Source organism: Bos javanicus, chromosome 20 (assembly GCF_032452875.1).
Source record: "Bos javanicus breed banteng chromosome 20, ARS-OSU_banteng_1.0, whole genome shotgun sequence".
NCBI classification, from domain to species: domain Eukaryota; kingdom Metazoa; phylum Chordata; class Mammalia; order Artiodactyla; family Bovidae; genus Bos; species Bos javanicus.
Genome location: NC_083887.1, coordinates 37,623,092 through 37,648,826, shown reverse-complemented (window position 1 = coordinate 37,648,826; position 25,735 = coordinate 37,623,092). Strand labels below are relative to the sequence as shown.

Below are 25,735 nucleotides of genomic sequence, written 5' to 3'. Positions count from 1 at the left end.
TTGGAGGCTAATTACGTTACAATATTGTATTAGTTTTGCCATACATTGACATGAATCCGCCACAGGTGTACATGTGTTCCGCATCCTGAACCCCCCTCCCACCTCACTCCCCATCCCATCCTTCTGGGTCATCCCAGTGCACCAGCCCTGAGCACCCTGTTTCATGCATCGAACCTGGACTGGCGATCCATTTCACATATGATAATATACATGTTTCAGTGCCATTCTCCCAAACCATCCCACCCTCCCCTCTCCTACAGAGTCCAAAAGACTGTTCTATACATCTGTGTCTCTTTTGCTGTCTCGCATATTCTCGTGTCTTGTAGAGGCTGGGGCCTCTATAAATGGAAAGCAAATTGACAACATCTGTGTCTCTTTTGCTGTCTCACATATGATCCAACGGATGTTGGCAATTTGCTTTCCACTTATAGAGGCCCCAGACTCTACAAGACACCAGAATTCGCAAGGCCAGGATGGGGCCTCTGTAAGTGGAAGCATGCTGTGACTGTAGAGTCTGGTACCATGTGGGTGCAGGCATGGGTGGGAGAGGTGGCCAATTCTTGAATTGTCCAGGTGAATTGTCCAAGTTGTTTTAGGCATATGTTCAGATTCTCCCAGGTCTTGGACTTGGCGTTTTCCAATAGGGTTGATGAGAAGTGATCTGATTTGAGATCAGGAGCTGATCAGGTTTTTTCCTGGCCTAGTTCTGCCTTACTCAGCACATAGACACGGGACTCATGTAGCTATTTAAATTGAAATTCAAGGACTTCCTTGGTGGTCCAGTGGCTAAGACTCTGTGTTCATAATGCAGGGGGCCCATGTTCAGTCCCTAGTCAGGAAACTAGATCCCACATGCCACAACTAAAGATCTCACATGTCACAACCAAGATCAAAGATCATGAGTGTTGCAACCAAGAAGTGGCATAGCCAAATAAATAGATGTACTTAAAAAAAAAAAAAAAGAAATTCAAATTAGTTGCAATGCAACAAAAAGAAATTTTCAGTTATTTAGTCTCATTACCCTATTTCAGGTGTTCAGGAGTCACATACTGTACATATATTTTGCCATCACTGGGGTCTTTGACTGATGTGATCTAGTGAGAAACATGCTGGCATCACAGTGAGTTGAACCTGGACCCCTAGACATGAAATATTCCTCAAATGGGGAGGATGATGAAAGTCACCTAAGAGCAGCAGTCAAAATGACTATACTACCCAAGGTAGTCTACAGATTCAATGCAATTCCTATCAAATTGCCAAGGACATTTTTCATAGAATAGGACGACAACAACAACAAAATAACCCCAGATTTGTATGGTGACACAGAAGACTCCAAATAGCCAAAGCAATCTTGTAAAAGAAAAATGGAGCTGTAGGAATCAGATTCCCTGACTTCAGACTATACTCCAAAGCCACAGTCTTCAAAACAGTATGGTACTGGCACAAAAATAGAAATATAGATCAATGGAACATGATTAAAAACCCAGAAATAATCCCATGCACCTATAGCCAATTAATCTATGACAAAGGAGGCAAGACTACACAATGTTGGAAAGACAGTCTTTTCAGCAAATGGTGCTGGGAAAACTGGACACCTACATGTTAAAAAATGAAATTATATCATGCTTTAACTCCATACACAAAAATAAGCTTAAAATGGAATAAAGATGTAAATGTGAGACTGGACACTATAAAACTCCTAGAGGAAAACATAGGCAGAACAGTCTCTGACATAAATCACAGCAATATCTTTTTTGCACCATCTCCCAGAATAATGGAAATAAAAACAAAAATAAGCAAATGGGACCTACTTAAACTTATAAGCTTTTGCACAGCAAAGGAAACAATAAACAAAACAAAAAGACAACCTACAGATTGGGAGAAAATATTTGCAAATGATAAGACTGATAAGGAATTAGTCTCCAAAACTTACAAACAGCTCATGATGTTTAACAGCATCAAAACAAAAACTTATTCCAAAAATGGGCAAAAGACTTAAATAGACATTTCTCCAAAGAAGACATACAGATGGCCAATAGGCACATGGAAAGATGCTCAACTTCACTAATAATTAGAGAAATGCAAATCAAAACTACAATGAGATATCACCTCACACCAGTCAGAATGGCTATCACCAAAAAACCCACAAACAATAAATGCTGGAGAGGGTATGGAGAGAAGGGAACCCTCCTACATTGTTGGTGGGAATATAAATTGGTACAGCCACTATGGAGAACCATATGGAGTTCTTTTAAAAACTAAAGCTAGAGTTACCATATCACCCTGCAATGCCACTCCTGGATATTTATCCAGAGAAAAACATTGTCTGATATATGCACCCCTATGCTCATTTCACACTGTTTACAATAACCGAGACATGGAAGCATCCTAATTGTCTGTTGACAGAAGAATGGATAAAGAAGATGTGGTACACATATACAATGGAACATTATTCAACCATTAAAGAGAATGAAAAAATGCCATTTACAGCAACATGGATAAACCTGGAGAGTGTCATACTGAGAGAAATAAGAGAGAAATAGAAATATATGACATCCCTTATGTGTGGAATCTAAAAAGAAATAATACAAATGAACTTACTTGCAAGACAGAATGAGACTCACAGACTTAAGAGAACTAACTTATGGTTGCTGGGGAAGGGATAGTTAGGGAGTTTGGGATGGACATATACACACTGCTATATTTAGAATGAATGGCCAACAAGGACCTACCATGTAGCACATAGAACTCTACTCAATGTTATATGGCAGCCTGGATAGGAAGGGTGTTTGGGGGAGAGTGGATATGTGTATATGTATAGCTGAGTCCTTGTGCTATTTACCTGAAACTAGGCCAACATTGTTAATTATCTTTTATTGACTATGCCAAAGCCTTTGACTGTGTGGATCGCAATAAACTGTGGAAAATTCTGAAACAGATGGGAATACCAGACCACCTGACCTGCCTCTTGAGAAACCTATACGAAGGTCAGGAAGCAATGGTTAGAACTGGACATGAAACAACAGACTGGTTCCAAATCGGAAAAGGAGTACGCCAAGGCTGTATACTGCCACCCTGCTTATTTAACTTCTATGCAGAGTACATCATGAGAAACGCTGGACTGGAAGAAACACAAGCTGGAATCAAGATTGCCAGGAGAAATATCAATAACTTCAGATGTGCAGATGACACCACCCTTATGGCAGAAACTGAAGAGGAACTAAAAAGCCTCTTGATGAAAGTGAAAGAAGAAAGTGAAAAAGATGGCTTAAAGCTCAACATTCTGCAAACTAAGATCATGGCATCTGGTCCCATCACTTCATGGCAAATAGATGGGGAAACAGTGGAAACAGTGTCAGACTTTATTTTTTGGGGCTCCAAAATCATTGCAAATGGTGACTGCAGCCATGAAATTAAAAGAAGCTTACTTCTTGGAAGGAAAGTTATGACCAACTTAGACAGCATATTCAAAAACAGAGACATTACTTTGCCAACAAAGGTCCATCTAGTCAAGGCTATGGTTTTTCCAGTAGTCATGTATGGATGTGAGAGTTGGACTGTGAAGAAAGCTGAGTGCTGAAGAATTGATGCTTTTGAACTGTGGTGTTGGAGAAGACTCTGGAGAGTCCCTTGGACTGCAAGGAGATCCAACCAGTCCATTCTAAAGGAGATCAGTCCTGGGTGTTCTTTGGAAGGAATGATGCTAAAGCTGAAACTCCAAAACTTTGGCCATCTCATGCAAAGATTTGATTCATTGGAAAAGACTCTGATGCTGGGAGGGATTGTGGACAGGAGGAGAAGGGGACAAATGGGATGAGATGGCTGGATGGCATCACTGACTCGATATACATGAGTCTGAGTGAACTCTGGGAGTTTGTGATGGACAGGGAGGCCTGGCATGCTGCAGTTCATGGGGTGGCAAAGAGTCGGACACGACTGAGTGACTGAACTGAACTGAACTGATGAAAGTGAGTTAGTTCTTCAGTTATATGTGACTCTGTACCCCAATACAAAATAAAAAGTTCCCCCCAAAATTAGTTAAATGCAACAAAAAGATATTTTCAGTTCCTTAGTCTCACTACCGTGTTTCAAGTGTTCAAGAGTCACACATGTACATATATTTTGCCATCGCTGGGGTCCTTGGCTGATGTTATCTAGTGAGGAACATGCTGGCATCACAGTGAGTTGAACCTGGACCACTAGACACCAAACATTCACCAGACGGGGAAGGGGGGTGGTGAGGGTGGTGAGGCTGATGAAAGTCTCTGAGAAGCAGCATCTGGCCTTGGAATCGATCAACTTTGGATTTTCCACAGTATAGTTTGTAGACTGTCTGTGTCTGACCAGGTGGGCCTCAGCTGGGCCTCAGCTGGAATCTCAGGGATTCTGCCTTTTTGATGAGTTTCTCAGGTCATTCTTAAGTACTTCAAAGTTTAGAAGAACTGTGATAGGTTATGGCTGTGGTGATATACTAAACAACCATACAAAAGAAGTAAGATCCTCCAGTTCTCCAGGAGTTTTATAACCTTGAATGTCCCAGCAAATGTCCCCACTCTCACCTTCTACATTATCCTAAGTCTAGTCCTTAGGAATTTGACTCCAGGGAGCACAGCTTCCAGGTAGGAAGACCCCCCCACCCCCAGCCTCTACAAGACACCAGAATTCCCAAGGCCAGGCAGCAGCATCTTTCTTGTGAGAAAGCCCTCACAGGCCAACTGGGGGAAAGATCAGGCTCCATTGGACTCCTATCCCCTCTACACGAACATATCCCAAATTCAGGACCAAGATCTACCTGGGAAGACTCAGCCTTCTCCCATTGCCATTGGGATTTATTATTCCCCCAAACCCCTTATATCTTTGCATGTTCTCTAGAGGTACTGACACAGGGCCTCAGCCCTCTCCTGGGTTAGTGTTTGAGGGGCTAAGGCCAAGGTTGTAAAGCATTTCAGTGGTGAGTCTGTAAGAACCCGAGAGCCTGAGCCTCTCTAATTTACCAGATTGTTAGGTTTCTTAGGAATTCTTTGCGGGGTGTAAACTCCAAGTAGGCGTGACCACAGCCAGGTGTGTGTTCCCTCTCCCCTAGGAGATGGCAAGGGGACTGGAATGCAGTTCTGAGTGAGCCAGGGCATCTCATTAATCAGTAAGGGTGGGGCTGCTGGGGGGAAAGAAATTGCCACAGATGGCAAGCTTGGAAACTCGGAGTACTTTCTGAAATTCTCTTCAAAGCATGCAGTTGAGTATTCTGGTTTCACAGGATCTTTACTATATCATGACTTGCCTTGGCTCAGAGCACAGGGCTTACAGAAGCCTTTGCTGGGCCCCAGCCAAAGAAGTCAGATTAGCAAAAATAGCAGAAGTAACACATGAGAACAGTGTCACCTAGAACTCGGGCCTGGAAGAGAAGCCCCAAGGACAACCCTATTGCAGGGTCCGGAGCTACAGCTGGCCACATGGGGAAGTTCAGGATGAGAGAAGACACCGAGCTTCCTGGGACCAGGTGACTGCTCTGCGGGCTGAATATTCAGGAACCCAAGAAAAGGCTCACATCATTAGAACTGCCGCTGGGCCCCTGGCCAAACCCAGCTGCTCGGTGACACAGCCCAGGAGAGACACGGACTCTTCCTTCCTGCAAGGACATCGACAATCAGGCATTTATGAAGCTCCTGGTATGTGCAAAGGAGCCTGTGTGCTTCTTCAGGGGTGGGGAGGAGGAAATAAATGCCACAGAGCTTTCTCAGCCATGAAGACGTGTCTGCTCACTTAGTCAAAAGGTGGCGCACAGGGGGAAGTAAGTAAACATGAAATCACCTATTAAGTGTAACACAACCATATTAACGTGGTTTAAGGAATGGGACTCAAAGACAGAAAGAAATCCTTTTCTTGGTGACTATAAGGAGAAGGGGGCGGCAGAGGATGAGATGGTTAGATAGCATTCACCATTGGAATCTGAGTAAACTCCAGATGTTGAAGGTCAGGGGAGCCTGGTGTGCTACAGTCCAGGGGGTCGCGAAGAGTCAGACATGACTGAGAAACTGAAGAGCAATGAGCGGATGCTTAAGATGAACGATCTGAAAATTCTTGGCTAACTTGCAGGCTAGAAGCTGGCAAAGAGGTGTGTGTGTGTGTGTGTGTGTGTGTGTGTGTGTGTGTGTGTGTACACATGGACGCACATCCCAGAAGCGTGAAAGCTGAGCTGCATCCCTCTCTCTCTGTCCCCAGGGTCCCTTTCCTTACTACAGTTTGTTTCTACCCTCCCATCTTCTCTCTCTCCCCTCCACCTTCATTCACTCCTCCTCCCAGGGCCCGCTCACTCAGGAGGGGCAGGGGCGACTTCATGATGAAAGAGATTAGAAAGCATATATTGTCTCCTCCTGACTGGGAATTCTTTCACTGCCTTGCTTCTTTCTGCTCGCTCCACCCGCACACCTAGCCAAACCTCAGCCCCGTGGCTTGCTCTGACTGTTTGGGATTATTTCCCAGTGTGTGGTAAAGAGACTTCCAATGCCAGCAGTTCCATGCCATTTCTGGATCCAAATAAGCTGGCAGCCAAAGAAATGCCGGCCAATACAATCAAGCCTTCCAGGGAGCTGGCCACGCTTGGATCACCCCCCGGCTCCACTCACACATTGCCCCTCACTGGTTTTCCCCTTCATTACAATAGCAAGCAAAGGGTATGTGGATGTCAAGCCCAGGCCTGGTGAAAGGTGCTGAGGGCCTCATTACTCCTCTCTGCGCTTTCTGTTTCTCCCAAGGACCTCCCTGGCTGGAATGGCTAGGGCTGTTCTCCTGTGAATGTGAGTCCAAGGGGCCATGCCACCCAGCCCCCGTCATGCAGATAAGAGAGTTTCCTGGTCCCTCAGTCCATGTCAGTTAGGCGCCAGGTAGGCCTCAGGGTCCCTATTGCCATACAGTAAGTCCTAGCCTAGCAGTCGTTTGGTGTGGGCTCCGGTGAAGGGCCACAGGGAAAAGAATTCCCCTCTCTGAGAGCTTTCCCACTTCCGGAGCCTGGGAGAAGTTGTGAAATGTCAGCGGTTATTATGTACTAATGAAGTCAAGGATCAGTCTCCCAAAGGCCAGCAGGCTTCATACAGAGGAAAATGTGCTGTGTGGCCCCAACTCACCCTGTCCTCAGTCAAGGGCTGCAAAGTGTGGCCTCCATCTGGCCGCAGCCAAGTATAGTCTGGTTTAGGTCATGTTCATCCTGGAGACTTCAAAGGAAGCATCTAACTCCAGGCTCTCAGCAGCAGCAGGAACAAATAAGTTAGCATCAGAACTGTTTCCTCCTCTTTCCTCTCCAAGCCCTAGCTTGAGACCCACAACAGTGCTCCCCAATCCCTTGGGCAAAAGCTCCTTTCTTTATTCATTTTCTGCTTAAACGGACCAGAGACAAAAAGCTACTCCCATACATACCCACAGACAGGCTGTGGGACGTTGGGCAGGTTTCTGAGCCTCTCTGATCCTCAAGCTTTTCACCCTTAAATTGACAGTATGAACGTATCCACATCACAACCCCACATTGTGACAATCAAATCAAATCAAAAGTGCTGTGGCAATTGTAAACTGACTCGAAGCTGCCATCATTGTTTCTCAAGTGGATTCCTGCTCCAGAAGAGAAAAGAGGATCTTTCCAAACACTTTCTGCTCAGCAGTCAAAACTGCCCTCTCCAATCCTTGGGAATCAGACCCATTTGAAGTAAGGCATGGGTGGGACTTCTAGTTCAGATGTCTGCATAGTAATTATAATCATCTGGAAAAGAATCAACTAAATTGAAGTCATCACAAGTGGACTAGGTGTACGTACTTCTTTAAACTCCTCAGGCAATTCTGAGGGAAACCAGATGGAGAAGCCCTGGGCCCGCCCTTTAGTAATCACACGTGCCATAACCTCGGGTTAAGGATCTCCTACTGTTGCTGTTGTTTTAGTTGCTCAGTCATGTCTGACTCTTTGCGACCCCATGGACTATAGCCCACCAGGCTCCTCTGTCCATGAGATTCTCCAGGCAAGAAAACTGGAGTGGAGAGCCTTTCCGTTCTCCAGGGGATCTTCCCAACCCAGGGATGGAACCTGGGTCTCCTGCATTGGCAGGTGGATTCTTTACCACTGAGCCACCAGGGAAGCCCTCACATGGGGTACCTGCTGAAAATATTAATACAAATTCCCACACTCCGTCTCAGATGCTCTGAATCAAATCTTTGGGGGAATAGCCTAGAAAGTAGGTGAATCTTATCATCTGCAAGTTGGGAGACTGCCCCGAAAGTTTTCAGATACTTAATACGTATAAGAACTAACTGAGAGCCTTTTATAAATTGAAGTACTGTTGATGTACAACATTGTGTTAGCTTCAGGTATACAGCTAGTGATTCAGTGATGTACATAATATATAATGTGGTGACAAACCTAGTTAGTGTGTTGAAAAACAGAGACACTACTCTGTCAGTGAAGGTCCGTATGGTCAAGGCTACGGTCTTCCCAGTGGTCACATATGGTTGTGAGAGCTGGACGGTAAAGAAGGCAGAATGCCAAAGAATTGATGCCTTCGAACTGTGGTGCTGGAGAAGACTCCTGAGAGTCCCTTGGACAGCAAGGAAATCAAACCAGTCAATCTTAAGGGAGATCAACCCTGACTCTTCACTGGAAGGACTGATGCTGAAGCTGAAGCTGAAGCATCAGTATTTTGGTCGCCTGATGTGAACAGACGACAACTCACTAGAAAAGTCCCTGATGCTGGGAAAGATTGAGGGCAGAAGGAGAAGAAGACATCAGAGGATGAGGTGGCTGGACAACATCACCAATACAATGAGAGGCAAACTCCAGGAGATGGTGAGGGACAGGGAGGCCTGGCACTCTGCAGTCCATGGGGTCACAAAGAGTAGGACATGACTGGATGCTTGAACAACATTATAATATATAATATATATATTACACACAATATATGTAATATATATAAATATATTCTTTTTCAGATTCTTCTATTTTAGGTTACTACAAGATATTGAATATAGTTATCTGTGCTATACAGTAAATCCTTGCTGTTTACCTATTTTATAAATGTGTGTGTGTGTGTGTGTGTGTGTGTGCGCTCAGTCATCTCTGATCCTTTGAGACCCCATGGACCCTGCCAGACTCCTCTGTCCGTTGAATTTTTTAGGCAAGAATACTGAAGCAGGTTGCCATTTCCTTGTTCAGGGGATCTTCCTGACTCAGGGATAGAACTCACGTCTCCTACATTGGCAGATGGATTCTTTACCACTGCACCACCTGGTATGTATCCACTAATCTCAAATTCCTAATTTATCCCTCCCCCCAACTTCCATGTGGTAACCATAAGTTTGTTTTCTATGTCTGTGAGTATGTTTCTGTTTTGTAAATAAGTTCATTTTGTATTAATGATTCTACATGTAAGTGATATCATATGATATTTGTCTTTCTCTGTCTGACTTATTTCACTTACTATGATAACCTCTGGGTCCATCCATTTTGCTTCAGATGAAAATGCTTTATTATGAGTGAGTAATGCTCCTTTGTATATATGCACCACATTCATCTGTCAATGGACATTTAGATTACTTCCATGTCTTGGCTATTGTAAATAGAGCTGCTATAACATTGGGGTACATGTGTCTTGTCAGATTAGAGTTTTCATCTTTTCCAGATATATGCCCAGCAGTGGGATTGCTGGATCGTATGGTAACTCTACTTTTTAAGGAACCTCCATACTGTTTTCCATAGTGGTGGCTTCAAATTACATTCCCACCAACAGTACAGGAGGGGAGAAACTTGCTTTTTGAAAGTGAAGTTGGCCAGGCATGCCCACTCTAAAACTCAAGAAATTATTAATTTGGGAAATCTGGGGTGAGCTCTAGTTTTAACTAGTATCCTCATTTGATTGCTAAACCTCCTGCTCCATAGGAAATGCTGCCCCAAATCTCTGGAATGACTCTGGGAAATGGATTAAGTCCTAGGTAATGCTAGTTCCAGCTCCCAAGACTGGACTGAACACTCTTGCTTGAACTTCCTGGTTGCCGTTGAAGAGAGCTGACTAATTTTGAGAAGGGACAGTTTTGAGTCATTCCAAGTCTTGGCAGAGAAGGTTGTAAAATGGAGCATGTGGCATGAGGTGCTGAGACAAACATCCAGAGAAGCTGCATCCTTAGAGTTGCTTTGTCAGACTCCACTCCCTTTAACCTGTGAGTCAGCTTACATGTGCCATTGACCCTGGGAACAGCACTCTTGCCCTGGCTGTGGGTGTGTTCAAGGGCCCACCAACTGTTGACACTGGGAAGCTAGGTGGGTTTTCCTGTAGCAGCCATACTTTCAACAACCTGCCTGCTGCCATCTTGGACCCCAGGTTCACAGAGTCTGCAGACTCACCACTCAGGTTCCGCTATGAATGAGGATGTAGTCCTTGCTTGAATGTATTTGTATCCCCAAACAAAGAGTCATTGGTAGTAGAAAGTGTGAAGGGGAGGAGTATTTTTCTTCTTTTCCTGAGTTCCTGCTAGCACACAAACTAGAATTTCTGCCTTTTCCCATGTATTGAAGAGAAAGCTGCTAATTCTTGTCACGTCTCATTGGCTTTTCCCTAAGTGAGAGTCAGTCTATAAGTGTGGGGAAGCTGTTATTGGGCCTCTACCCTGAGATGGATGCATCTATCCAATGGAGAGCTCTACCCCTGTTACTCTGCATCCTGGAGATCCTGTGGCTTGCACCTTTGATTATAAGAATTTTAAGCTATGGATTCAGAAAGCAGTAGGTAAAAGCTTCCTTCAAAATATAGGAGGGGCTGGGAAGTAACTATTTGCTCCTGAAAGATGATGAAATAATCTTATTTCTGCATTCCCACTTCCCCTCTGCTTTAATATCTCCCTATAAACCAAGATTAACTAAAACTTGTGACTAACATACATTCTTTTTGTCTTTCATTTTTGTCAGTTGGATTAATATGTGTTTCTGCTTGGGTTTACCTTGTATGGGATTCTCTACATTTCCTGTACTTGGATGACTGCTTTCTTTCCCAGATTAGGGATGTTTTCAGTTATCATCTCTTCAGATATTTTCTCAGGCTCTTTCTTTTTTTTCTTCTTCTTCTATGACCCCTATAATGTGAATGTTGGCATGTTTAATGTTGGTTGTGACTAACATAGACAAGAATTCCTAAGCATGGGGATCTGGCCCTTCCTAAGATATAGATGGACAGACTGACTAACCAACTAGAGAGACTCTCAACTGAACACACATATCCCACTTATATTGGCTCCTACTATCGTCATTGTCACCAACTAAAAAGAAATTTTTTTTAGTGGAGAAAGATGACTTCTGGTAAAAATCCACAGACCAGACTGAACACAGCCATCTACTTTCTTTCCCTCCCAAAACACTACTAAAAATGCCAGTAAAGAGATTATTTTCTTAAACCATAAATCTAAAAGGCAAGTAGTCCATGAGAGGAGGCACTCAGAGCAAAATTTCAGAAAATAGAAAATACATGAATGTATTCCCTAAGCCAGAAAGCTGAGAACCAGTTTGATTTGCACCAAGAAAACCTTAGAAAATTTAGCAATGAATAGCAAAAGGCACCTCCAGAAATTGGGGCCAAATAGAGTAGCTGAAATCAACAGGATTGGGTGAAAGTCTATATTTTAGAGTCAGAGCTCCCCAAATGCCCTCCTGATTCAGTCATGTTATACAATTTTCTGCTTTTCTAACAAATTATATATGCCTCTTGACTTTTTAAATTATATATATGTGTTACCTTTTTACTTATTTTTTTTTAAAATTTTATTTTATTTTTAAACTTTACATAATTGTATTAGTTTTGCCAAATATCAAAATGAATCCATCACAGGTATACATGTGCTCCCCATCCTGAACCCTCCTCCCTCCTCCCTCCCCATACCATCCCTCTGGGTCGTCCCAGTGCACTAGCCCCAAGCATCCAGTATCGTGCATTGAACCTGGACTAGCATCTCGTTTCATACATGATATTTTACATGTTTCAATGCCATTCTCCCAAATCTTCCTACCCTCTCCCTCTCCCACAGAGTCCATAAGACTGTTCCATACATCAGTGTCTCTTTTGCTGTCTCGTACACAGGGTTATTGTTATCATCTTTCTAAATTCCATATATATGCGTTAGTATACTGTATTGGTGTTTTTCCTTCTGGCTTACTTCACTCTGTATAATAGGCTCCAGTTTCATCCACCTCATTAGAACTGATTCAAATGAATTCTTTTTAATGGCTGAATAATACTCCATTGTATATATGTACCACAGCTTTCTTATCCATTCATCTGCTGATGGACATCTAGGTTGCTTCCATGTCCTGGCTATTATAAACAGTGCTGCAATGAACATTGGGGTACACGTGTCTCTTTCCCTTCTGGTTTCCTCAGTGTGTATGCCCAGCAGTGGGATTGCTGGATCATAAGGCAGTTCTATTTCCAGTTTGGCTAACAAACACATGGAAAGATGCTCAACATCACTCATTATCAGAGAAATGCAAATCAAGACCACTATGAGGTACCATTTCACACCAGTCAGAATGGCTGCGATCCAAAAGTCTACAAATAATAAATGTTGGAGAGGGTGTGGAGAAAAGGGAACCCTCTTACACTGTTGGTGGGAATGCAAACTAGTACAGCCACTATGGAGAACAGTGTGGAGATTCCTTAAAAAACTGTGTTACCTTTTTAAAAGATGAAAGGAGGGAAGTAAGGTATTTAGAAAGGAGTCCCCCTTGATGAGCATGTTGAGGGCTAATTTTCCTCTCCTTCTCTCCCCTCTGGATCTGGCCTTTTTAAGACCAGCACATACTGTCTGCTCAAGATCCCAAATAAATGGCTGCAGTGTGGGGAATTTCACAGGGAGAACCTTTCAGTGCCATGCACATTACTCAGTGGCTTGGCTTCAGTTTAAAGAACATTTTAAAACAGCTCTATCTGGGCACTCCCCATCTTCCTTCTTTCTGCCAGGCCACAGGCCCCTGCTGAAGATCCTGACCCTCAAAGCTACTGCCCCACTGGCTAGCACTGCTGACTTCCAAGCCTCTGACCAAGGCTGAGGTCATTCCTTTTGTCCCATCTTGGTCTTGAAGGAGCAGACCCTTTTTCATCCTAGCCCAGGATTCCTCCTTGAACTTGAAGCCCGCAAATCACATTCATCACCTATCTGTTAGAAGGCCATTTTCCCCCCTCATTATTTCTACTTCCTCTAAGCAAGACTTGTCTTGCCTGGAATCACCCAATCTCTCCAGTATCAAAATGCTCATTCTGGTTTCAGTTCAGTTCAGTTCAGTTCAGTCGCTCAGTCATGTCGGACTCTTTGTGACCCCATGAACTGCAGCATGCCAAGACTCCCTGTCCATCACCAACTCCCAGAGTTTACTCAAACTCACGTCCATTGAGTCCATGATGCCATCCCACCATCTCATCCTCTGTCGTCCCCTTCTCCTCCAGCCTTCAATCTTTCCCAGCATCAAGGTCTTTTCAAATGAATCAGCTCTTCTTATCAGGTGGCCAAACTATTGGAGTTTCAGCTTCAAATCAGTCCTTCCAAGGAGTATTCAGGACTGATCTCCTTTAGGATGGACTGGTTGGATCTCCTTGCAGTCAAAGGGACTCTCAAGAGTCTTCTCCAACACCACAGTTCAAAAGCATCAATTCTTTGGCCACTCAGCTTTCTTTATAGTCCAACTCTCACATCCATACGTGACTACTGGAAAAACCATAGCTTTAACTATATGGACCTTTGTTAGCAAAGTAATATCTTTGCTTTTTAATATGCTGTCTAGGTTGGTCATAGCATTTCTCCCAAGGAGCAAGCATCTTTTAATTTCATGGCTGCAGTCACCATCTTCAGTGATTTTGGAGCCCCCCCAAATAAAGTCTGTCACTGTTTCCACTGTTTCCCCATCTATTTGCCATGAAGTGATGGGACCAGATGGCATGATCTTAGTTTTCTGAACATTGAGTTTAAGCCAGCTTTTTCACTCTCCTCTTTCACTTTCATCAAGAGGCTCTTCAGTTCCTCTTAGCTTTCTGCCATAAGAATGGTATCATCTGCATATCTGAGGTTATTGATATTTCTCCCGGCAATCTTGATTCCAGCTTGTGCTTCTTACAGCCCAGCATTTCTCATGATGTACTTTTCATATAAGTTAAATAAGCAGGGTGACAATATGCAGCCTTGACGTACTCCTCTTCTGTTTGGAATCAGCCTGTTGTTCCATGTTCAATTCTAACTGTTGCTTCCTGACCTGCATATAGGTTTCGCAAGAGGCAGGTCAGGTGGTCTGGTATTCCCATCTCTTTCAGAATTTTCCACAGCTTATTGTGATCCACACAGTCAAAGGCTTTGGCATAGTCAATAAAGCAGAAATAGATGTTTTCCTGGGACTCTCTTGCTTTTTTCATGATCCAGCAGATGTTGGCAATTTGATCTCTGGTTCCTCTGCCTTTTCTAAAACCAGCTTGAACATCTGGAAGTTCATGGTTCACGTATTGTTGAAGCCTGGCTTGGAGAATTTTGAGCATTCCAGTTTAAATACATGCTTATCCTTTCTTGGTATTTTTTCCTTCTGAAAAATGGCTTCTTTTCAGCTCTGCCTCAGGCCAGCCTTCACAAACCAGGTCTTGTTTAAGGCCCTTCTTCTCCCAAACCCTCGAATTTCCCCATTTTCAGGGTAAAAATAATGACTGGCTGTCAGAAGCACAGTGGACTAATACCATGGCTCTTTAAACTCTTAGGATCCTATCTCATTTGTATTTTAGAGAATAAACCTCTGGTACCTACCTGAACCCTATTCATCATCTTTGGGAGAAGAGGGATTTTTAAACAGGTTCTAGAAGCAGATACCTGAAATAGGAACTCTGTGTTTATTTTGTTTATCAGTATTGTAATATCTCTGGATGTTTCTTCCTGGGAAAACCTAGATTCTAATCTAGGTTAGAATCTAGAAACTCTGAATCTAGAATCATTGGAAACTCTGTCTACACTCTGCTGGAGTACCTGTTACACATGTTAAAGATCTATCTGCTGTACTGTGCTTAGTCTCTCAATCACGTCCAACCCTTTGCAACCCATGGACTGTAGCCCACCAGGCTCCTCTGTCCATGGGAATTCTCCAAGCAAGAATACTGGAATTCGTTGCCATGCCCTCCTCTAGAGGATCTTCCCAACCCAGGGGCTGAATCCAGGTCTCCCATGTTGCAGGCGAATTCTTTACCAGCCAAGCTACCAGGGATTAAAGATCACTAATTCACACCCATTTCTCATAGTCTCGGCCTGGGAGCAGCCTACCAGAGATGGTTCCCTGCAGGATCGTGTGGACATTAAGATGATGCTCTGAGGCATTGAATCCTGACTCTGTGGCCATCAGTTCAGTTCAGTTCAGTTCAGTCGCTCAGTCGTGTCCGACTCTTTTCGACCCCATAAATTGCAGCATGCCAGACCTCCCTGTCTATCACCAACTCCCGGAGTTCACTCAAACTCACATCCATCGAGTCAGTGATGCCATCCAACCATCTCATCCTCTGTTGTCCCATTCTCCTCCTACCCCCAATCCCTCCCAGCATCAGAGTCTTTTCCAATGAGTCAACTCTTTGCATGAGGTGGCCAAAGTATTGGAGTTTCAGCTTTAGCATCATTCCTTCCAAAGAACACCCAGGTCTGATCTCCTTCAGAATGGACTGGTTGGATCTCCTTGCAGTCCAAGGGACTCTCAAGAGTCTTCTCCAACACCACGGTTTAAAAGCATCAATTCTTCAGCACTCAGCTTTCTTCACAGTCCAACTCTCACATCCATACATGACCACTGGAAAAACCATAGCCTTGACTAGATGGACCTTTGTTGGCAAAGTAATGTTTCTGCTTTTGAATATGCTATCTAGGTTGGTCATAACTTTCCTTCCAAGGAGTAAGTGTCTTTTAATTTCATGGCTGCAGTCACCATCTGCAGCGATTTTGGAGCCCCAAAAATAAAGTCTGAAACTGTTTCCACTGTTTCCCCATCTATTTCTCATGAAGTGATAAGCAAGTTAATTTCACTACAGTTAATCCATCTGGGGATAGTCATAGTATTTGTCTTATGCATTTGTTTATTAGTTAATACATGTATGCACTTAGATGGTGCCTGGCACACTGAAAGTGCTCAAGAAATACTAGGATGGTCAGTCCATCCTGTCTTTCAAGTAGGACTCAGCAGCTCTCAGATCCCCCCTGTCTCCTCTCTTGACCTCCTCCGATGGGCCCAGTGCTGGTGTCATTGCCCCCACCATCACTTCCAGACAATGATCTTCTGGGGACAAGAACTGTATCTTCATCATCTTTATAGCCCTCAGCATCTGGCATTTTGTAGGTGTGCAACACCTATTTGTGGACTTAGCATCTTTTAGAGGAGAGAGAAGAGCGGGCAGTTTTGAATGGCTCAGCAGAAGGCTCTATGACCTTGATTTTCAGAGAACCCAGGGGTTGTCCCTCTGGCCACATCCCTGTAGCACCTGGGACATTTTCTCATATGACTTTGACTTCCTGTCTACATGGAGGAGCCGTGAAACATCTGCAGGGAAGGGGATGCTGGGAGCAGCGAGGGAGGGAATAGGGTCAAGTGAATGGCTGATCTCAATCAGCAAGGCAGCCCAGTTCCATTGCTTCGTGTTTCGTGACCTTTTCAAGATGTCATTTTCCAAGGCTTTCCCAGCAAAAGCACCCTGCCTCCCCGAAAATTCCCTTTGCATTGTTGTACCACCCCAGAGTGTGTTGACCACAGAGCTTTGTTTACAAATACTATGGTAACCCCAGGAGCTCTGGCAAGTCTGAAATAGCTTGCCAGCAAATAAAGCACAAGGCTGGAACCATCAAAGCCCTCTGGGCTCCCGGCCTCACTGATAGGGTTTTACAGACATCTGTTTTATGTTCCTGAACAAGCGTTACGCCATGATTTCCAGACCATTTCTCTCCTCCAGAGGACTCATATCTCAGTCCTAAGGAACGTTTTTAAAATTCATTCTTCTTGCCAGAAACTACATTACTGTTTAATCCCAGAGCCTCACGGAGGGGATTCTCAGCTTCCTTTTTGATGCTCCAATTTAATGAGACCGTACATCCAATGTGATTTTTCATTCCATTTCTATCTCTTTCCCTCAGATTCTGACGTAAGGATTCAAGTACAAGGCATTTTAGGAGGAAGTGGCCCCAAGAATCACTGGAAGGAGAGAGGTGAAGTGAGACAGAAAAGAAAAGGCAGTGAATGAACAGTGCATAGTGGAACAGTGAATAATTCAAGTATAGACCCATTCAGACACATGTGCCTGTGTGTGTGTGTGTGTGTGTGTGTGCTCAGTCATGTCCAACTCTTTGCGACCGCATGTAGCTCACCAGGCCCTTCTGTCCATGAAATTCTCCAGGCAAGAATACTGGAGTGGGTTGCCATTTCCTACTCCAGGAGATCTTCCTGACTCCACATCACTTGTGTCTCCTGCATTGGCAGGCAGATTCTTTACCACTAATGTCCCCTGGGAATTCCCTGAACATGTGCCTGGAATTTACCAAATCCAAGGGGTGAGGGAGCTGAAGGATTTCTACTCCAACTGAGTGGTGGAGATGAGACCTATCCCCAGGCACTGCTCACTTGCTGAAAGAAAGTCCTAGGGAGTAACAAGTCTGATAATACAATGCTAAGGCCAGAGGGGCACTGAGACAATCCCAAGATACCCTCCATTGGCCCTATGCCCAAGTTGAGGGATTATGCCCTTTGTACTTGGGGTTTTCCTCTCTAAGGCAGAATGGCCATTGGTGATGTGCACATGAGATTTGTCCTTGGCAGCAGTTCCTTACCCACTCCCTGTGGGTCACAGCACCCACATGGGACTAGAACAATGACTAGATCTTGCAAGTCCCCCACACCATATATTTCTATCTTTTGTTTCAAAGTTCTTAAATAGTTGGGTCTGGCTATCTTGCCTTGTAATATCTTTGCTTCTTTAGATTGAATATCCCCTAAATATAGGGGATATATCAGTTCAGTTCAGTCACTCAATTGTGTCTGACTCTTTGCGAACTCATGAATTGCAGCACCCCAGGCCTCCCTGTCTATCACCAACTCCAGGAGTTCACCCAAACTCATGTCCATTGAGTCCATGATGCCATCCAGCCATCTCATCCTCTCTTGCCCCCTTTTCCTCCTGCCCCCAATCCCTCCCAGCATCAGGGTCCTTTCAAATGAACCAGCTCTTCACATGAGGTAGCCAAAGTACTGGAGTTTCAGTTTCAGCATCAGTCCTTCCAATGAACACCCAGGGCTGATCTCCTTTAGGATGTACTTGTTGGATCTCCTTGCAGTCCAAGGGACTCTCAAGAGTCTTCTCCAGCACCACAGTTCAAAAGCATCAATTCTTCAGCACTCAGCTTTCTTCACAGTCCAACTCTCACATCCATACATGACTACTAGAAAAACCATAGCTTTGACTAGACGGACCTTTGTTGGCAGAGTAATGTCTTTGCTTTTGAATATGCTATCTAGGTTGGTCATAACTTTCCTTCCAAGGAGTAAGCATCTTTTAATTTTATGGCTGCAATCACCATCTGCAGTGATTTTGGAGCCCCCCAAAATAAAGTCTGACACTGTTTCCACTGTTTCCCCATCTATTTCCCATGAAGTGATGGAACCAGATGCCATGATCTTAGTTTTCTGAATGTTTGAGCTTTAAGCCAACTTTTTCACTCTTGTCTTTTACTTTCATCAAGAGGCTTTTGAGTTCCTATTCACTTTCTGCCATAAGGGTGGTGTCATCTGCATATCTAAGGTTATTGATATTTCTCCCAGCAATCTTGATTCCAGCCTGTGCTTCTTCTAGCCCAGCGTTTCTCATATATATATATATATATACTTAAATATTTAAATATATATATTTAAATATATTTTAAATATAGTACTGTAATACGACCTGATGTTTGCGCATTACTTCACTTCCTCAGGAGTCACAGAACATGGGCCTACCAGAACCACTCACTTCAAGTTCTCCCATGTCCCCCGCATCCTTCCATCTCTGCCATTTTCTAGAAGTTGGGATCTTGTTGGAATAAAGAAGCATAGGCCAAATTGCGGCAGCCTAGATAAAATATACTAGTTTACTGTCAAAAACTATGAAGGAGTTGATATTTTACCCTCCTTGTAAACAAAAAAATAGCCTGTCACAGTTTCACAGATTTTGGCAGAAGACACAAGTTTCCTGGGTCAGAGATAAAGGATGTAATATTCATGGCACAACAAGCAGCAAAAGCCTCAGACTATTGGTATCAGCTCCCCAAGCCCAGATTCCCAAACGCAGTGAGGAGAGGGCCAAGTGGCACCCGCACATGGGAGGGGTCGTTTCACAGGAAGGCCTAGGGCACCTGAATCCTTTATAACAGCCAACAAGCAAACCTGCCGAAACTTGACTCCAGTGGGAGGCGTCTTATATGCATCAACCCACAGGCAAAGCAGTCTTCCGTTCTAGAAGGAGATTTTATATCTTTCTTCCAAGCTGTTTGGTATACAGACATTTGAGAAGATAACTAAAACCAAAGATCAGTTAGTATCTTTGCTCATAAGACATGCAGAAACATGGGAACTAAATAACTCAACATTTACATAATAGATTGATAAGTGTAGGTGGGAATATTAATTTTTGTAAACTGAACTCTAATTTCCAAATAACTCCCATTCTCATTTCGGCGGTACTTCGTTTGCATCTTGGGAAACAACATCTTTTGTTTTTGCCTACAGGTTCTAGCCACCACCTTCTATCAAGTCCCTCAACAAGGAAATACACGACACTTAAAATATAATAGAGGAATTTCTACTTAAACAAATACTGAGTTTAAAACAAAAATTAAGTGAAAGATTGTAAAACTTCCACTGTACAATAAGATGAAGTGACATGGACCAAAATTACCTTCCCACTTGAAACAGCTGAAAACCCCACGCAAAATATATGAAACAGAATTCCCTGGTGGTCCTATGGTTAGGACTTGGTGCTTTCACTGCTGCAGTCTGGGTTCAATTCCTGGTCAGGAAACTAAGATCCCATAAGACTAGCAGAACAGCTGGGGGCAGCAGGGGAGAGGGGGAACCAAATATGAAATAATATTTTTCAAGACATTGAACAAAGACAATGAACACTAAACAACAAGAAACAAATGAAGTGAGTGCTACAATTTTTATGGCTTATTGCCTAGAGAAAGTTTCCAGAATGCGGAGCAGGAATGAACATTTTAGGTGGAACTGGCATTGCCCTACAGTTGAAGAGATGGACCTGAGAGTCTAAGGAGACCAAAGTGACCAGAGTACAGGGGAGAGTACTGTGAAGGACAAGTCTTCATAGAAAGCTCTTCAGGTCTGCAGATGGTCCACTGAGTCTGTAGTGAGCTCTGAGCAATATCCGTGTGTGGGGAAATGACTCAAGACAGCTAGGAAATGCTCAATGAGATCAGAGGAAACAGTACCCAAAGAAGAGACAATCCCCCCATAAAAAAAGCCAGTTTCTGATTCCATAAACCAGAGGAGAAAACCTCATAATTCATGGTTTTCAGTTAGTATATACTCGAGTTTTACCTTGGTAATGGGGGGAAATCAGCCCTAGGCTAAAAGCTGTTCTAGTCCTGCCTAACAAAACTTAAAGCAAGACCCAAAAGGATTCAAACTGTTACATTAGTATACTTAATGACATCGTATTAGAAACTCTTTGAAATGACAGTATAATTGAAAAAAGCCTGAAAAAAAGATGAACAGAGTATCAGTGAGATGTAGGAAAATCTCAAGTGGCCTCATATATTTGTAATTAGAGTTCCTGAGGTAGGAGGAAGAAATAATAGTGATTAATAATAATAATAATGGTCAGAAATTTAATAAAAACTGTAAACTCACAGACCCAAGAAATTCAACAAAATCCAAGAATAAGAAACATGAAGAAAACTAGCTAAAGCACATTGTAATGAGACTGCATAAAAACAATGATTAAGGGAAAATCTTGAAAGCATGTAAGAAGGTCATTTTCTGGCCTTCATGGTCTATTTTTAAGGCCGTGCGTGTGTGTGTGTGCTCAGTCACATACAACTCTTTTCGATCCCATAGACTGTAGCCTGCCAGGCTCTTCTGTCCATGGGATTCTCCAGGCAAGAATACTGGAGTGGGTTGCCATTTCCTTTTCCAAGGGATCTTCCCAACCCAGTAATTGAACCCATGTCTCCTGTATCTATTGCATTGGATTCTTTACCACTGAGCCACCTGGGAAGCCCATTTTTAAGGTTACTCTGGGCCAAAGAACAAAGATAAGAAATATAGCAGACTTCTAGAGAAAAGAATGCAAGTCAAAAAAAGAGTGTAAAACAACATATGCAAGGCACTGAAATAGAATTTGATACCCAGAAAAAAAGATCTTTTTTAAAAAATGTAAAATAAAATTGTTTTCAGAAATATAAAAGCTGAAAGAGTACATTACTAACAGACATTCACCAAAAGAAATAGCAAATGAAGTGATTCAGGCAGACAAAAATTTATACCTGACAGAAATCTCAATGTACATGTGAAAATAAAGAATACCAGAAAGTGTAACTAACATAAATATTTTCTCTTATTATTTCAATTTCTTTGAATAACAACCTAGTTCAAAGAAAAAATATATTGTAAAGTTTCTAATGTACACAAAAGTAAAAAAATTAAAGAACAATGATAGCAAAGGTCAGAAGGAAGGAATGATGGTATTCTAACACTGCATATGAAGAGGCATAATATCACATGAAGGTACATTGTGAAAAATTAAAGATGCTTGCTATAAGCTATAAAGCAATGACTACAGAATACAACAGTTATAACTAATTGCCTAACACTAGGGATAAAATTCCAGTACTCTTACCTGGAAAATCCCGTGGACGGAGGAGCCTGATAGGCTACAGTCCATGGGGTCTCTAAGAGTCAGACACAACTGAGCGACTTCACTTTCACTTTTCACTTTCATGCATTGGAGAAGGAAATGGCAACCCACTCCAGTGTTCTTGCCTGGAGAATCCCAGGGACCGGGGAGCCCGGTGGGCTGCTGTCTATGGGGTCGCACAGAGTCAGACACAACCGAAGCGACTTAGCAGCAGCAGCAGGGATAAAATGAAATCATAAAAAAAATACTTAATCCAAAAGAAGAGCATGTTATGGATTGCTTTGGTCTGAATGTATTTCCTCAAATTTCCTATGTTGAAATCCCAATGCCCAAGTGATGATATTAGGAGGTGGGGCCTTTAGGAGGTGATTAGGTCATGAGGGCAGAGCCTTCATGAATGGGATTAGTGTTCTTACAAAGGAAACTCCAGAGATATCCCCATCCTCTTCTACTATGTGAGGACACAATAAGAACTCTGCAACTAGGAAGAGAGCCATGACTTAACACTTAATTTCAGATTTCCAGCTTCTAGAACTGAGAGAAACAAATTTCTGTTGTTTGTAAGCTACTCAATTTATGGTATTTTTTGTAGCAGCCCAGTGGACTAAGGGCAAAAGAAGAAAATGAGAACAAAGAATAGATGAGACAAATAACAAGCACAAAGCAATGAGGAGATATAAACTCAACTGTAACCATAGTCACATCGAGTGTTAGTCACTCAGTCGTACCCAGCTCTTTGTGACCCCATGGTCTGCAGCCCACCAGGCTCCTCTGTCCATGGGATTTCCCAGGCAAGGAGATTGGAGTGGTTTGCCATATCCTTCTCCTGATGGTCACATTGAAAGTACAATAAATCTAGTTTAAATATAAGAAAAAGTAGGCTAAAAGTAAAAGAATGGTATGGTATGGTAGTCTGAATAATGCCCCCCCACAGATATCTGTGGCTTTCCCAGGTGGCACTAGTGATAAAGAATCCACCTGCAAGAGACATAAGCGATGCCAATTTGATCCCTGAGTCAGGAAGATCCCCTGGAGGAGGGCATGGCCACCCACTCCAGTATTCTTGCCTAGAGAATCCCATGGACAGAGGAGCCTTGTAGGCTACAGTCCATGGGGTTGCAAAGAGTCAGACACGACTGGATTGACTTAGCACCCACAGATATCTGTATTCTAATCCCTCAAAACTGGGAATATGTTACTTTACATGGCAGAAGAGATCTTACAGATATGATTAAGCTAAGGATCTTGGGAAGGGGATTATCCAGGTTGGTCCAATGTACTCACAATAAATTTAACAACTTACATAAAATGGCCAATTTTTTTGAAAGACACAAACTAATAAAGTTTACTCAGCAAATTAGAGAAAGGCAAGAGGGTCAGAGTCAGAGAAAGCCATGTGTCAATGGAAGGAGTAATAATTAAGGGGATGTAATGACTCAGATATGCAGATGACACCACCCTTATGGCAGAAAGTGAAGAGGAACTCAAAAGCCTCTTGATGAAAGTGAAAGAGGAGAGTGAAAAAGTTGGCTTAAAGCTCAACATTCAGAAAACGAAGATCATGGCATCTGGTCCCATCACTTCATGGCAAATAGATAGGGAAACAGTGGAAACAGTGTCAGACTTTATATTTTTGGATCCAAAATCACTGCAGATGGTGACTGCAGCCATGAAATTAAAAGACGCTTACTCCTTGGAAGGAAAGTTATGACCAACCTAGATAGCATATTCAAAAGCAGAGACATTACTTTGCCAACAAAGGTCCATCCAGTCAAGGCTATGGTTTTTCCAGTAGTCATGTATGGATGTGAGAGTTGGACTATGAAGAAAGCTGAGTGCTGAAGAATTGATGCTTTTGAACTGTGGTGTTGGAGAAGACTCTTGAGAGTCCCTTGGACTGCAAGGAGATCCAACAAGTCCATCCTAAAGGAGATCAGCCCTGAGTGTTCATTGGAAGGAATGATGCTAAAGCTGAAACTCGAGTCCTTTGGCCACCTCATGCGAAGAGTTGACTCACTGGAAAAGACTCTGATGCTGGGAGGTATTGGGGGCAGGAGGAGAAGGGGACGACAGAGGATGAGATGGCTGGATGGCATCACTGACTTGATGGATGTGAGTTTGCATGAACTCTGGGAGTTGGTGATGGACAGAGAGGCCTGGCGTGCTGTGATTCATGGGGTCGCAGAAAGTCAGACACAACTGAACGACTGAACTGAACTGAACTGAATGACATTATGCTCTCTTCTTTAAAGATGGAGGAAGGAGCCATGAGCTAGAAAAGTTAGAAAAGGCAACAAGAACGATTTTCCCCTAGAGCCTGGTTCCCAGAGGGAACCAACCCTGGTAACACCTTGACTTTAGCCTACTGACACTGCTGACCTCCAGAACCTTAAGGTAAATTTGTATAGTTTTAAGCCACTAAGTTTGTGGTAACTTGTCACAGAAGCAATAGGAAACTAATCAAAATAAAGCTAATGTGACAGTAGTTTCAGAGTAAAGACTATGGACAGGGATAGGGAAACTCATTGGTGGTGATTTAGTCACTAAGTCGTGTCCGACTCTTTGCAACCCCACAGACTGTAGCCTGCCAGTCACCTCTGTCCATGGGAATTGTCCTGGCAAGAATACTGGATTGGTAGCCTTTTCCCGCTCCAGGGGATCTTCCTCACCCAGGGATTGAACCCAGGTCTCCTGCATTGTAGGCAGATTCCTTACCATTGCGCCACCTGGGAAACCCAGGGAAGCTCATTACATAATGATAAATCAGTTGTTCCAGAGGATATGATTCCAAAAATGTATGTACCTAACAACAGAGCTTCTAAAATGCATGAAATGAAAACTGAGAGAACTTCAGCAAAAATTCACCAAATCTGTAATTGTATCTGCAGATTTCAATGTTTTCCTCTTGATAATTAATAGAAAAAGTAGATAGAATATCAGTTAAAAGCTAGACATCTTGAACAACACTTATCCATCAACTTGACCTAATTGATATTTCTAGAACACTCTACACAACAAGAGAATATACATTATTTTCAGATACATGCAGAACATAGACCATATTTTGAGCAGTAAAATAAATCTCAGGCAATTTAACAGGGTTCATATCATACATTACAGGCTTCCCTGATAACTCAGTTGGTAAAGAATCTGCCTGCAATGCAGGAGACCCCGGTTCGATTCCTGGGTCAGGAACATCTGCTGGGTTGGATCGACCTAGGTTCGATCCCTGGATTGGGAAGATCCCCTGGAGAAGGGAAAGGCTACCCACTCCAGTATTCTGGCCTGGAGAATTCCACAGACTGTATGGGGTCACAAAGATTCGGACACGACTGAGTGACTTTCACTTTCACTATCATACATAACATTTCTCTGACCACAATAAAACAAATTAGAAATCAGTAACAGCAAAATAACTGTAAAATCCCCAAATATTTGGAAGCTATTAATAAGTAATACACATTTTTGACAGCTTTAGTTATGTGTAATTGACAATAATTGTATATATTTAAGATGTATATGTAATACACTTCTAAATAACCAGTGATTTCAAAAAGAAATCATAGAGGATTTCCCTGGTGGTCCAGTGGCTAAGCCTCTGCACTCCCAATACAGGGGGCCCAGGTTCAATCCCTGGTAGGGTAACTAGATCCCATAACAAGATGCTGCACCTAAAGATCCCACATTCCACAAATAAGACCTGGGGCAGCCAAATAAATAAATATTTTTTAAAAAAGAAATCAAAGAAAAATTAGAAGATGCTTTTCAAGTGAAAAAAAAAATAGAAAACATAACTTCAAAGTGTGTGGGATACAGGCAAGGTA

At 42.9% G+C, this 25,735-nt stretch overlaps 1 long non-coding RNA gene across 2 annotated transcripts in view; it reads left to right on the top strand.

The window, feature by feature from the left end:
• Positions 1 to 5,158: 5,158 nt before the first annotated feature.
• LOC133233670 (uncharacterized) overlaps positions 5,159 to 25,735 on the top strand; it is a 30,651-nt gene continuing 10,074 nt past the window's right edge. Inside the window, exons 1-2 of one of the 2 annotated variants that reach the window (XR_009731802.1) lie at positions 5,159 to 5,666; positions 9,188 to 9,262. This is a non-coding gene — a long non-coding RNA (uncharacterized LOC133233670). The remainder of the gene's footprint in view (positions 5,667 to 9,187; positions 9,263 to 25,735) is intronic. The other variant, XR_009731801.1, reaches the window with a different exon arrangement.